The 15,400-nt window shown below is 38.6% G+C and overlaps 1 long non-coding RNA gene across 1 annotated transcript; it reads left to right on the top strand.

Moving 5' to 3' along the window:
• Window positions 1–1,501: 1,501 nt before the first annotated feature.
• On the top strand, window positions 1,502–15,034 carry LOC145504531 (uncharacterized). Its single transcript, XR_014052272.1, has 4 exons — window positions 1,502–2,729; window positions 7,630–8,487; window positions 10,837–11,149; window positions 14,250–15,034. It is a non-coding gene; the product is annotated as an uncharacterized LOC145504531 (long non-coding RNA).
• The last annotated feature ends 366 nt before the right edge of the window (window positions 15,035–15,400 follow it).

Below are 15,400 nucleotides of genomic sequence, written 5' to 3'. Positions count from 1 at the left end.
CCACTCCAGTACTCTTGCCTGGGAAACCCCATGGACAGAGGAGCCTGGTAGGCTGCAGTCCATGGGGTCGCACAGAGTCGGACACGACTAAAGCGACTTAGCAGCAGCAGCAGCAGCTAATGTATCAGCAAGACTGCCCATTTATAAGGCAGGCCACTTTATTTCTCAAAAAACTACTTTATGTCCTTTTCATGTCACTTAGACTTCACATTCATTTCTCCCTTTTTTCCATCAATTACTAATAATAAAAATATGCATTTACTAGATATTGTAAAGTATGTATGGTAATTAGATATCTTATTTTGATCAGTAGTATCATGATTCTTAAAATAAATTTTACTAGGTGATCAAGTGTCCCTGGGAAATATTCCAAGAGCATCAAAATTCTGTCATTGACTTCCTATAGAAAACTATGAAGTCTTTACCTTCTATAGTGGCTGGCACACACCGATAAAAAAAAACACACAAAATAAAAAATTGATGAATGACTGTTCAAATTGTGAGAGTTATTATTATGATATTAAAGTCACCACAGGGCTTCCCTGGTGGTTCAGTGGTAAAGAGTCTGCCTTCTAATGAAGGGGACATGGGTTCGACCCTTGGTCTGGGATGATTCCACACGCGGCAGAGCAGCTGGGTCCATGTACAACAACTTTTGACACAACTATTCCATTTGTGCCCTAGACCCCCAGGAGCAGCAACTACTGAAGCCCAAGAGTTCTAGAGCCCATGCTGCACAGCAAGAAAAGCCACCACAATGAGATGCCCGTGCACAGCAAGTAGAGAATAGCCTGCACACTGCAGCTGGAGAGTAGCCTCTGTTCACCACAATTATAGAAAAGCCTGCACAGTAATGAAGACCCAGCACAGGAAGCAAGAATAAATAAATAAATAATAAAGTCACTACAAAAGTTATTTTAGCACCGGGTAGCTCCTTGTTACTGACTGCAGAAGGTCAAGTTTGTAATCTGGTGGCAGACATGATATATAGTTTATGGATAACAAAGTAAAGAGACACTCCATAATTTTTACATCATATCCTAAGATAAAATAATTTCTAACATAGCTGGACACATAATCATCAGTGCTAAAATAGAATTATTTAAATATAGATAAGTAGTGGTATACTGATATTTTCTGATAATTAAACAAAGTGTTATTAGATTTAATTTTAAAACACTGTTCCTTGAGGAAGGACACTGAGGAAATGTCACTATAAATTGTGATGAGCAGATAAATAATTATGAGTATTCTAAAGGGGCTGGTTAGATGTTTTCAAGGTCTATATTGATTAAATACACTGTTTGCTGTTGTTGATTTAATGATGTCTAAGGTCATACTAAAACTTGCTACTTTCAATATTCTTTATACAAGAAAATACCTCTTAAATATGTGTGAGAAATATGTAACCAATGCTGTATTTATTCCCTGGGCTTCCAGCTCACAATGGCTATGCTCTGTGACTGTGATTCTACCTACCCTAGAGATTCTAGATCCTTCCAGATGACATGGAGTTAATGCTGATGAGCATGATGCTCTGGAGTTAGACAGACCTCCCAACTCAACCTGTTGCTAGTTGTATAACACCCAAATTACTTGGTTACACTAAATCTTTAGTATCTGTAGATAATAATCTTGAAATAATAATTGGACCTACCTAAGAGGATTATTGTGGAGACTAAATGAGATAATACAAATTACAGGCTTTATGGACTTCCCTGGTGGCTCAGATGGTAAAGAATTGGTCTGCAACGCAGGACACCTGGGTTTGATCCGTGGGTAGGGAAGATCCCCTGGAAAAGGGAATGGCAACCCACTCCAGTATTCTTGCTTGGAGAATTCCACAGACAGAGGAGCCTGGAAGGCTATAGTCCATGGGGTCACAAAGAGTTGGACATGGCGGAGTGATGAACATACACACACACACACACACACACATGCTTTATATGCAGTAAATCTCAATAAACAGGAACAATTGTGATTGACATGGTTGATGGCATCGGGCTCTTGATGTATAGAGTTAAGGCTACAGCTTGCTTTAAATATCAGAGATATTTTTGTAACCAGTCTGGCCTTGAGCCTTGATTATCAGGAAACAGCATTATAGGCTTTAGAGCCTAAGTGCTCAGACTACACCCTCCATGCAATTACACAAACACACACATACACACACACACACACACACACTCCAACAGAAATGAAATAGGAAACAGAGAATTCTCCATGCAAAAGAATAGAACCATGGATGAATACCGGACAGACCTTGATGCAATGCTAAGAAATAAAGAAATGAGGACCCTGTCCTTTACCTTCCCACTCACTCAGGAGAACTGAGATCCTGCCCTCTCTTAGAAGATATCAACCTGCTCCTCCACAGAGCAAGGGAGAAGAGCCTAGAGCTAGGTAGACACTAAGCCTCAATGGCACCTAGCTAGTGGGTCCACCTACCAACCAAGCAGACATGCAGAAGTTTGGAAAAATAAGATGAAGACAGTATAAATAGAGGTAGAGTTGGCAGAAAAGGATGAGAAGTTGCAGCAATTGTTGTTCAAGACATTAAGATCCTGGCCACAGTGGTCCTTGTACATAAGAGGCAAGCCTGATTCCAATATTCATTAATTAGGAAATCCTGGAAGGACACACTGAAGAACTGTATCAAGTACTTATGGCTTGTACCAGCGGAGGGATCCTAAAAGAAAAGTAGTCAAAGGAGCCAGAATTGGTTACTGGTAAGAAAGAGAAGATTTGACAAGAGACTGTTCCTTCAGATCAATTTGTAGATACCTCACTGCTAAGCCTTTGGTGGATGTCAAGCACATCTACCTCCCCAAAACTGTACGCGCGCATGCACACACACACACACACACACACACACACACACACACATTATTTTGCTTGTCATTTCAGAGGATTTATAGAAATCTGGAGACTCCCTCTCCTCCAGTAGATCAGGGTTTGGATGCTGAATTCCTGCTCTTCTGGGACATAAAATGTCTTAGATTTAGTCATTGCTCCCCAGAAACCCACTGTTTCTCATTTTTATATTGTTTACTTTCTTCCATCCCTACTCTGCTTAAGAAATAAATTGTGCAGGATGTTTCCTAACTGTAATAATAAACCAATGAGAGAACATAAGAAAAACCTTTTTTCTGACTTACTGTGCATGGCCTTCCAGTGGTACATTAGCCAGCAGTAATAATAGCTCAGTGCTCTCTCAGTCAGGATTGGCTTTTAATCTTAAAACTAATTACCACATTGCAAGGGAATAGATGAACATAAGAACAAAGACAGCAGACATGCTGAACAGCATCAAATTGTGTGCAAGGAAGGCCGCAGAGTTATACAGAGAGAATTGCTAAAGATAAAGCTTTAAATTTAATAATAAGATGTGGGAAAGGTTTTTATCATATTCATTAAGGTAAAAGATTTAACACCACCTTGTTATGATTTCTCATATTAAAAATGTGATTCATCTCCAGTCATGATATGCATTTGTGAAGAATACACTAATAACTAAACTGTTAAACTAAAAAAAAATAATAACTCAAACCAGTCATAGCATGACATGGCTAATCTTCCACGTGTTAGGGCTTTTGGTGTGTTTGTTTGGGTGGGCTGTCTAATTTTTCAAGAAAATGTTGGCTCATACACAACTAGTAGCAGACAGCTATAGATCAGGTGTCAGATTACCTGGGAATAACTTTTTAAGTATACCTAGATGTTTTGGACCTCATACTCCAATTAAACAAGAACCACTACAGGTGGGGCCTATGTGGCTATGTTTATTGACAATGCCTTAGGCGATTCTAAAGAGTAGCCAGTGATTGACATACATGCATTTATTCTTTTTTAAGGGCTTTTCCCATTGAGGTTATTACAGAATATTGAGCAGAGCTCCCTGTGCTATAGCACAGTAGGTCCTTGTTGGTTATCTATTTTATTTTATTTAGAAAAATTTTTATTGGAGTATAACTGCTTTACAATATTGTGCTAGTTTCTGCTGTACAACCAAGTGAATTAGAACTATGCATACATATGTCCCTTTCTTCTTGAATTTTCCTTCCACCTCACCCCACTTCCCACCCATCTAGATCATCACAGATCTCCCTGTGCTATACAGCAGCTTCCCACCAGCTATCTAATTTACACACGGTAGTGTATATTATCTGTTTTAAATTTAGCAGTGTGTCCATGTCAGTCCCAATCTGTCCTTCTCCCCTACCTTCCCCCCAATAACCATAAATCCATTCTCTAAATCTGTGAGTCTACTTCTGTTTTATAAATAAGCTCATTTGTAACATTTTTTTAGATTCACATATATGTGATATTATATGTCTTTTTCTGTCTGACTTACATTGCTCTTTGCTGTATACCTAAAATTAATACAACATTGTTAATTGACTATTCTCCAACATAAAATAAAATTAAAAATAATAAATAAATGTGTTTAAAAAATAAATGATTGTAATTAACTATGGCAGTAGCAGAAATTAGCCTGTAGTCTAAATGGTGTTAATTCAGAAATAGTGAATTATAAGGATTTTCAACTGAATGTAAACATGAATGTCTCCAAAATTAGCATAGCCTCACTATTCAGCAAACTTTTCATTTATTAACAAAGTAGATATCTTTCTGTTTTGTTGCTGTTGTTGTTTTCACACTTGTGATTACTTAGCTGCCAGGAATTTTTTTTTTAATTATTTATGTTTGGCTGCGCTGGGTCTTCATTGTGTTCGTTTCTCTAGTTGTGGTGAGCCAGGGCCACTCTTCAGAGTTGTGCACAAGTTTCTCATTGCAGTGGCTTCGCTTGTTGAGGAACACAGGCTCTAGGCACACAGGTTTTAATAGTTGCTGCTCCCAGGCTCTAGAGTACAGGCTCAATAGTTATGTTCCACAGGGTTAATTGCTCTGAGTCATGTAGAATCCTCTCGGATTAGGGATCGATCGAACCTGTGTGCCCTGCATTGGCAAGCAGATTCTTAACCGCTGGACCACCAGGGAAGTCCCAAGGAAATATTTTAAATGGTAATAATTGGAATTTTTTAAGTTAAAACTGTACATAGCTTAAAGAAAGAAAAAAAACAGGAGTAGTTAGAGTTGAGACCCTACTGCAGACCCTCTGCATCAACTTTGGATTTGAAGGCAGTCATTTTAATGGTGTCTCTGATTGGAATTGGGAAAAATTGTTCTTGTTGTTGTCTATTTACTAAGTCATGTCAGAAACTCTTTGTGAGTCCAGGGACTGTAGCCTGATAGACTCCTCTGTCCTTGGAATTTCCCAGGCAAAAATACTGGAGTGGGTTGCTATTTCCTGTTCCAGGGGATTTTCCCTGGATGGAACCTGTATCTTCTGTGTCTCCTGCGTTGCAGGCAGATTCTTTACTGGTGACAGGAAAAATGGTGAAAGCTAAATCGAAACATCCCTTGCTTTCACAATAATTTGAAGATAGATTATTGTGGGTCATCTTAGAAATATGTCCTGTATAAAGGCTATTTTTAAACAAAGAGTGTAGTTGAGAGCCTGTATGAAGAAATCAGTCTATTTGCAGATAAACAAAGTTTAATCTACTTCAGACAAGTCTCAAACCTTATGTGCATAGGGCTAGATTTTGCAGTTAGAAATGACCTACGAATTAGTTGGTATGCAAACAACTCTTGACTTTCTCTAGTTTTCTCCCCCCTTCTTTGATTCTATCTACATCCTAGTATAGGCCTCCCTGGTGGCTCAGTGGTAAAGAAAAGTGAAAAGTAAAAGTGAAGTTGCTCAGTCGTGTCCAACTCTTTGGGACCCCATGGACTGTAGACCACCAGACTCCTCCATCCATAGAATTTTCCAGGCAAGAGTACTGGAGTGGGTTGCCATTTCCTTCTCCAGGGGATCTTCCTGACCTAGGGATTGAACCCAGGTCTCCTGCATTGCAGGCAGACACTTTTACTGTCTGAGCCACTAGGGAAGCCCTCAGTGGTAAAGAATCTGCTCCCAATGTGGTAGATGCAGGAGACACTGGTTTGATCCCTCAGTAAGGAAGATCTCCTGAAGGAGGAAATGGTAATCCACTCCAGTATTCTGGAGTGAACAAAAGAGCCTGGCAGGCTACAGTCTTTGGGGTTGCAAAGAGTCAGACGTGACTTAGCGACTAAACAACGTAGTATATTCTTACTATAGGATCTGTTTTCTACCATGTTTCATGTCACACATTTAGAAAAATTAATTGTGCTCAATCCTTAGTATTTAGTATCTATTTCCCTTAAATTAGTTTTCCTGTTAGTGCTTCATCTGCTTTCCTTCTCAGCTTATGTCAACTGACGTTGTTTGAGCTTCTCTTTATAGATTCTGCCTCAAAAACATCCCATGGCTTAATCATTCATCTTGCATATTTGATGTCTAATACAATTAATGGAAAAGGTGCTTTTGTTCAGTTTATGAAGAACAAAGGAATCTATGCTTTAGAGATGTTCAATGATTTGTTGAAATGAAAAATAAAGTTTTAAACTGGGAAGAACCTATTGTTCTCTACAGTAGCAGTCACCAAATAAACTAGCAGTTTGCAATGAACCAAGTTTATAGTCTGAGATTGATAACATTGATAATACGGTAAATGGAGTGTGAATGAAGCATCCCCCTAAGGAGAGGTGTTGTGATGCAAAAAGCATGGGTCTGGGAGTTGTGTAATTTGAATTTGAATTCTAGTCTGTTGCTTGCTAGTTTTGTGACTTTGGGCAAATTCTTAGCCTTTCTGGGTGCACTTGCTTGAAAGAGTGAATAGAATTAGTTCTCCGAGGGAAGGCAAAAGATCTGGGCTCAAGCCATGTCTTGGCTGAAAGCCAAGCTTTGTGACTAGATCAAGTTACTTAACCTCTCTGAGCCTACTGAGGATAATACCAATCTTACCTCACTAGGTTGTTGTGAAAAAACAAAGGAGACAATAAAGAAGGGAGCAGGAATTTAGTAAATGTTTGGGGTTATTTTGAAGCATATAGCTTTGTGGCAAATGCGGAATAATAAAAAAACAGTTTTGGAGTCATGGAAAACTGGACAGCTGTATAACTTCTAGTCAATTACCTAACTTCTCTGAATCTGTCATGAGGATAAATAAAAGTATTATATATATATATATTTATATATACCACTAAGGGACTTCCCTACTGGCTCAGTGGTAAGTAACCTGCCTGCAAATGCAGGAAACTCAGTTTCCATGCCTGGGTCAGGAACATCCCCTGGAGAAGGAAATGATAATCCATTCCAGTATTCTTGCCTGGGAAATCCCATGGACAGAGGAGCCTGGCAGGCTATAGTCCATGGGGGTCTCAAAGAGTTGGACAACTCTTAGTGACTAAACAACAGCAGCAACATACAGACCATTACCATTATCCTTGGTCTCAAATATATGTGGGAATGAATGAGGTCAAATTAAGAGCATATTTCACAAGCTATTGTCTTCACCTACTTGTTTCTCATAGATCCACCCTTTATGGTGGCAGAGACACTATCTACTCCCCCATTTTGCCCACTTACTGTTAAGCAAGGCTATAGGACTTCTCATCACTGGCTTGTAAACAGAAGTGACATGTTTGTTATGACCACTTAGCCTCTCCTGATGAATACACCCATCTTTTTTTTGCCTACAGGCTTTCTGGAAGTAACAGTGAATTTCTAGAAGCAATATCAAATATATCCACTTATCAAGGGACCTTCAGCAGATCCCACTGCCACTTCTTAAGCATCTGCTACCTCCCACCAAAGGTCTCTATAATTACCTGCAGCACACTTCTGCTATATATTGTCACCCTGCTTATTTAACTTATATGCAGAGTACATCATGAGAAATGCTGGGCTGGATGAAGCACAAGTTGGAATCAAGATTGCCAGGAGAGATATCAATAACCTCAGATATGCAGATTACACCACCCTTATGGCAGAAAGTGAAGAAGAACTAAAAAACCTCTTGATGAAAGTGAAAGAGGAGAGTGAAAACGTTGGCTTAAAGCTCAACATTCAGAAAACTAAGATCATGGCATCCAGTCCCATCACTTCATGGCAAATAGGTGGGGAAACAGTGGAAATAGTGAGACTTTATTTTTTTGGGCTCCAAAATCACTGCAGATGGTGATTGCAGCCATGAAATTAAAAGACACTTGCTCCTTGGAAGAAAAGTTATGACCAACCTAGACAGCATATTAAAAAGCAGAGACATTACTTTGCCAACAAAGATCCACATAGTCAAAGCTATGGTTTTTCCAGTAGTCGTGTATGGATGTGAGAGTTGGACTATAAAGAAAGCTGAGTGCCAAAGAATTGATGCTTTTGAACTGTGGTGTTGGAGAAGACTCTTGAGAGTCCCTTGGACTGCAAGGAGGTCCAGCCAGTCCATACTAAAGGAGATCAGCCCTGAGTGTTCATTGGAAGGACTGATGTTGACGCTGAAACTCCAACGCTTTAGCCACCTGATGTGAAGAACTGACTCAATGGAAAAGACCCTGATGCTGGTAAAGATTAAAGGCGGGAGGAGAAGGGTACGACAGAGGATGAGATGGCTGGATGGCATCACCAACTCAATGGACATGTATTTGGGTAAATTCCGGGAGTTGGTGATGGACAGGGAGGGCTGGCGTGCTGCAGTCCATGGGGTCGCAGAGTCAGACACAACTGAGCAACTGAACTGAACTGAACTGACATACTTCTCAGGCTTCCCTGGCAGCTCAGATGGTAAAGAATCTGTCTGCATCATGGGAGACCCCAGTTCAATCCCTGGATGGGGAAGATCCCCTGGAGAAGCAAACGACTATCCATTCCAGTATTCTTGCGTGGAGAATTCCATGGACAGAGTAGCCCATGGAGTTGCAAAGAGTCTACATAACTGAGCGACTAACACTTTCACTCACTTCACACATTTCTCACTCCATGTACTAAAACTATTTGTCAGATTGTGATAAATAAGAGATGTATCCCTCTCCCTCATTTATGTTACACTGCATTAGATGAGTAGCAATACTTTCTGGTTTTAGTGGAAATGCTCTTTTAGGGCATACTCTCTCTTACCCTCACCTAACTCTCTCTCCCTGACTCAGACAGAGTCCAAATCTCTAAGATGGCAGAGTAGGAGGTGCACTCATCTTCTGCTAGAATACCAAAATCACAACAAGCTGCTGAACAACCATCAGAGAATGTTGGAATCTACCAGGAAAAGACACCCCTACATCCAAGGACAAAGCAGAAGCTGCAACAAGAGTCCATGAGCAAGGCATAAATCTAAGTCTCCCAAGGAGTGAGCAAACTCTTCTCTCCTCTTTTCTGATGACAAAGGCTTTGATATTGGGTTAGGCACATGATCTAGTTCCTTCTTTAGTTAGCTATTTCCTGGGGGGATACTGAGCACCTTCATGAAAATAGATTTGCCCAAATCTATCACCACAACTGAACTGCTTAAGTGAAGGTACTTAGCCTCAAACTTGACTATCCATTCATGCACATAGAGCATCATGTATGTAAAGTATTTAATGGAGTATTGGGAAACAGAAATTGAATAAAGGGTGGTATCGCTTGTGTCAGAGGGAGTCCAAAGCAGTTATTTTTGCTTAGTCACTCAGTCATGTCTGACTCTTTGCGAAGCCATGAACTGTAGCCTGCGAAGCTCCTCTGTTCATGGGGATTTTCCAGGCAAGAAAATTGGAGTGGATCGCCATTTCCTTCTCCAAGGCTATCTTCCCGACCCAGGGATTGAATCTTTGTCTCCTGCAAGTCTCCTGCATTGGAGGAGGATTCTTTACTGCTGAGCCATCACCTGCATGGTAAATTTCATTTTCTTGTTTCTAAGTTTTAGAGGCTTTTTTTCCTCCTCTTTACCTTTATTGTATTCTTTCGTTTCATTGCTGTCAGAGGGTTTGAATAGCTTTTATTCTTATGCAGAGAATTTCAGCCTTTCTTGGCTACTGGGTTGGATTTATTTTTACATCTGAAAACATATACGTCAAAGAAGATGATCTCAGAATGTCTCACATCCGGTTCAATTCACCTACTGAGATTTTAAACTTTGTTCGTTTAAAATATTGCTAAACACAATTGTTAGGGGGTTTACTTTCAGTTTTCATCAGATCCAACTCTTCAGACTTTTTGAATTTCAGGAATCAAGGGAACTTCTCATAACAATGTGATATTTAGGGCTACAAAAAATTTACAGGAGTTTTGATCTTCCTTTCAACATGCTTGTCAAGGGGTGTGGTGTGTAGCACTTAACTGACTTATTGCTACTAGAAGTGAATTGTTTAATTTCCTTTAAATATTATGAAAAGGAACTTTTTCTGATGCTTTTAAGTGATAAAAATCTAAAAACAATATGTCCAGTATAATAAGGATTTGAAGTTACTTTTCCCCCTGTTGAGAGAGTAAACAACTCCATTAAAAAGGGGCTGATAAATTAAACTATTAACACCAGTAAAATCTGAAACCCAGTAAGAAAAATGAAATAATGTTATTTTCCTGGTATTTTTCTGGGTTTCTTTGGTGATTTGAAATTTTATTGCAAAATGAAAGCCTTAATAACATAATTTTTGAAATAGAAGAAAATATCTTTAACCAAAACATCTATTACATATAAAAGAAGAAGCAGAAGCCCAGAGAATTTACATTACCCAAAGATACAAAGGTGGTTAACGAAAGATTTGATTTCATAGTTTCTTTTTAATGGTATAAAAATGGCTGTTTACAATAGGCATTGGTTTATGTTGTAAATATTTATGTCCAGGCAAAATATAAGCAAAAATTTTACAAAGATTGCACACGTTACTATCAATCCATACTAAGCCTAGTCTACTTTTTTGGTCACCATTTTGTTACAGCTCCAAAATCCTCTCCCATTGCCACAGATAAGAAAGGAAAAGAAAAGTGAAAAATACAGTATTAAAACCTGCATTTATGAGAGAAGTGCTGGGAATCTCTCCAGGAAATAAAAAAGACATCCTCTTTGCAGAGACTCCATAAGGTCTTGTGCTGTTGATTTGATAGATTTGGTGTTTCACACTATCAAACAAAGAGCATTTGAATTCATTTCTTCATGTCGTCAACAAGTTGCACTTTTTACGGCAGCAGAAACATTGATCTCCTTACCAAATATGGATATTCAGTTAAAACCTGAAAGGATCCAAGACTAAGGTAAGGAACAAGCTTTACTGATAAAACTGGAATGTTACTATGATTATAACAAGTGTGATGATGTTTATTTGAGTACATTGTTTTCCAGGGATAGAGATCTGTGAATCCTTCTCTTGATATCGGAGAAGGCAACGGCACCCCACTCCGGTACTCTTGCATGGAAAATCCCATGAATTTTCTCTTGATATGCCCTTCTCCAAATGAACTGAGTAGTTCCTTAGCATCCAATGAATTTTTTTTTATTATAGAATGCTGTATCAGACACCTCTTTTATGCCACTTCAGACACTTCCAGTCTCACCTCTTATTCCCGCCACTGCTGCAGCTACCTTTCCAATATCTGCTCTAGCCAATTTTGCACAGGAGCAAACTGATAGTTTTCCCTGTGTTGTCTCTTACTTCTTGCTTTGCCTGTAGCTTCTCAGATGAGAACACCTATGGAAATCTGCTCAATACTTGTATCAGTCAGGGTTCAATCAGGGAAGCAGAGCCATTAGGAGGTTCTACAGATATTTATAAAAGCAGAGACATCACTTGACCAACAAAGGTCTGTATAGTTAAAGCTATGGTTTTTCCAGTAGTCATGTAAAGATGTAAGAGTTGGACCATAAAGAAGGCTGAGCACTGAAGAATCGATGCTTTCAAACTGCAGGGCTGGAAAAGACTCTTGAGATTCCCTTGGACTTCAAGGAGGTCCAACCTGTCAATACTAAAGGAAATCAACCTTGAATATTAATTGGAAGGACTGATGCTGAAGTCCCACTACTTTGGCCACCTGATGCAGAAAGTCAACTCATTGGAAAAGACCTTGATGCTGAGAAAGGTTGAGGGCAGGAGAAGGGGGTGACAGAGGATGAGATGGTTGGATGGCATCATCAACTCAATGGATGTGAGTTTGAGCAAACTCAGGGAGATAGTGAAGGACAGAGAATCCTGGTGCACTGCAGTCCATAGGGTCACAAAGAGCTGGACACTACCAAGTGACTGAACAACAACAACAGAGCAATATTTGTTTCAAGGATTTGACCTTATACAATAGTAGATGCTGGTTTTCTGTCATTGTAAGACTGTCCCCCTCAAGTCAGTGGTATTGTTCTACTGTTCTCTTTCTTCCTCACTATGCTGTAAGATCAACAAAGGCAAGATCTTCATCATGTGTTTGATATATTCATTAATGCATCCCCCCACCAAGAAAGGTATCTGGTAAATGAATAGTTGTTACATATATTAAAATGCTTGAATTGATAAACTGGTCTAAAGATCACAATTTAGGGTAGGAATAAACACTACCTAACAAATGTATAAACAAGTGGTTTTCCCAATCATAAAAGTTGGAAATGCTCTCCCTTGATCTGAAAAAAAAGAGAACCTAGTAAAATTTTCTGGATTTCTAGAAGACATATAGTTCTTCTAATAAAAGAAATTTAAAACCAACCAAAATAAACAGTGTAAAAAATGTAAGGCTGTGTATGCTAGACAATCAGCCCTGTTTTTCCACATGGACAGATGCCAGATGGTGCAAAAGAGAAAACTAGTTCAAACACAAAGGATCACTGACCATCAGGGAGGGACACAGAGTTGGTCCAGACTGCCCAAACAGACGTCATTCTAGTGTATTTTTCTGCCAGAAAGGCAAAATGAAAGCTAAACTTGGTTAGGAAGGAAGTAGAAAACCATGGTGTCCTTGATAGGTTGCTTGAATTGTTCTGCTTTCTCTCCAAAACAAAAGCTTAGTCACCAAGTAGCAGGTTACTAGGTACCATTTTCCAGGCCTTGTGGTATGTTCAGCAGAGAGGTGTGCTTAGCCAGAGGATAAGTCTTCAGATATGGACAGACCTGATTATTCCAGTCTCTCCCATCAATATGCTGGCTCACCCTCTCTGGATGAGGATCATATAAAATGCCTTACTTATGATGAATTTGAAGCAACTTTACCTTGAATTGGAGTCATCAGGAAAGAGTCTTACAGCTTGCTGTATCTGATATGAACTTGGCCTTTGGGCATAGACATGACCACGGCTGAAGATCTCCTAGATGATAAAGAAGAGAAAGAGAATATGAAAGAGGAGAAATTTTACTTCTATTGAGTTCTTTCCAGGTGCCAGGAACCATGCTAAAAACTTAACATGTATTATTTCATAATATTCTCTATGAGGTGAATATGCTATTATACTCAGTTTACAGATGAGGGATGAAGAGCCTGGAATGCTAAAGGAAATTTTCTAAGGTGACACACTAATAATTATGGATCAGAGATTCAAACACAAGCAGTCTAAATTCAAAACCTCTTTACTTAAATATTTATCTTTTCTAATATTAAAAGTTTAAGAAATTAAACTAAAATATATATCTATTGATAAAGCAAATACCTATATGTCACCCTTCCCAGTGAATTTGGAAAATTTTAGGCTTCTCTTTCATCGTATATCTTTTGTGTCCCCTCGTCTCTCTCCTCTATTTCCAGGACCCCAATTACATGTATGTAAGACCATCTGACATTATCCCACGATTCCTGATACTTTGTTTCCTAAAATCACTTTATCTCTCTTCTTTCGTCTAGGTAATTTTTATTAACTTTTAAAAGAATTTACTAATTTTTTTCTGCAGTGATCTATCTGCTGTTAAACACGTCCAATGAAATTTTAACTTCAAACAATTACACTTTTCAGTTCTAGAAATTCTAACAATTCTAGAAATTGTTCTTGGTTTTGTTTTAAAGTTCATATTTGATTAGTCCAACTTACATGCCTCTCTTTCTGTCTTCTTCTTCTTTTTTTTTTTTTTTTTACTGATAGTTGAGCTGGCAGTCAATTGTGCTGAATTTTCAGATCCACTTGGTTCACTTTTTGGGCTTAATTGGGCAGATCCATGAACTCTAATTACCACAAAAACGCTAAAGAATGCTAAGGACTACACTTTCACCCCCGCAACACCCACTGTGTTCCCAGCACAAATTCAGAGTAGGGTTATAGAGAATTATCAGACCTAGCAATTTGCTTTGTATATGGGACTTTTCCAGATGTCATCCTGTTTCATTAATGCATTCTGTTATTTAAGGAAAAGGCTTAGCTGATTTATCCTTATTTGTTCTGTTTCTCTAGCCATGACAGGCCAGTTCCTCCATCCATTTGGACGTAGAACAGACACCTCCTCTCCACCCAGGTATGTAGGCAACCACAGCTCCCAGATCAAATAGATGCGGCACATATTGCTCTGTAATTTAGTTCTTTTTTTAAAGATTTTGTTTTTTAATGTGGGCCATTTTTAAAGTCTTTATTGAATTTGTTGCACTATTGTTTCTGTTTTATGTTGTTTTGTTTTTTGGCTGAGAAGCCTGTGGGATCTTAACTCCCCAACCGGGGATCAAACCCATACCCCCTGCATTGGAAAGTGAAGTCTAAACCACTGAACCTCCAGGGAAGTCCCTGTAATTTAGTTCTTATGGGCTTCCTTATGTCCCTCTCTCTTGCTTGTTGTTGTTTAGTTGCCAAGTTGTGTCTGACTCTCCTTGACCCCATGAACTGCAACATGCCAGGCTTCCCTATCCTTCACTATCTCCCTGAGTTTGCTCAAACTCATATCTAGCTCCATAAAAAAGTGTGATTTTTAAATTTTACTTGGGTGTTTTTCCTAGTTGTTACTAGGTTCAAAGTTCTTTCCCATCTAACTACAATCTAACTGGAAGTGGAAATTTCCTTAGAAAGTTTCCTAACACTACCCTCCCAGCAACTACTACAGATTACTCTTAGCTGGAATTTGGGATTAAATCCACTTGCCATCTCAGACCCCTGTGTGAAATCTGACACTACAATTCAGAACCTCTCAAGGCACTGATATCAATAAGTACTGAAAATTTCTCAAATAAAATTTTTATCCTATGAACTAATTGAGGCATCTGACTGTTTATTTGTATATACTCAATCTTGTTTTAGAAAGTATATGATATTAATATAGTAATAATTGGTACCATTTATTGAATGTACAAGTCAGGTACTACAATAAATTTCTTTGTATATTTTTAAGTTTATATAATCCTTATAACAATTGTTAGAATAACGCATATATAATAACTATAATGTAAAATATATTATGCTATTTTATATGATTATAGTATTATTACAACCATTTTTTACAGATGAGAAAAAAATTTTAATAGATTTCAGTGAAATTTCATAGACCACACAGAATTCAGATTTTAGGTTCAGTCTATTTTAATCACCATGATATTCTAGCTCTTTAAACTCTGGTGATT

The sequence above is a fragment of the Giraffa tippelskirchi genome, chromosome 5 (genome assembly GCF_054371585.1).
Source record: "Giraffa tippelskirchi isolate mGirTip1 chromosome 5, T2T-mGirTip1v1.2.pri, whole genome shotgun sequence".
In the NCBI taxonomy this organism is placed as follows: domain Eukaryota; kingdom Metazoa; phylum Chordata; class Mammalia; order Artiodactyla; family Giraffidae; genus Giraffa; species Giraffa tippelskirchi.
Note: the sequence above shows the minus strand (reverse complement) of the source record. Positions and strands in the feature narration are given on the sequence as shown.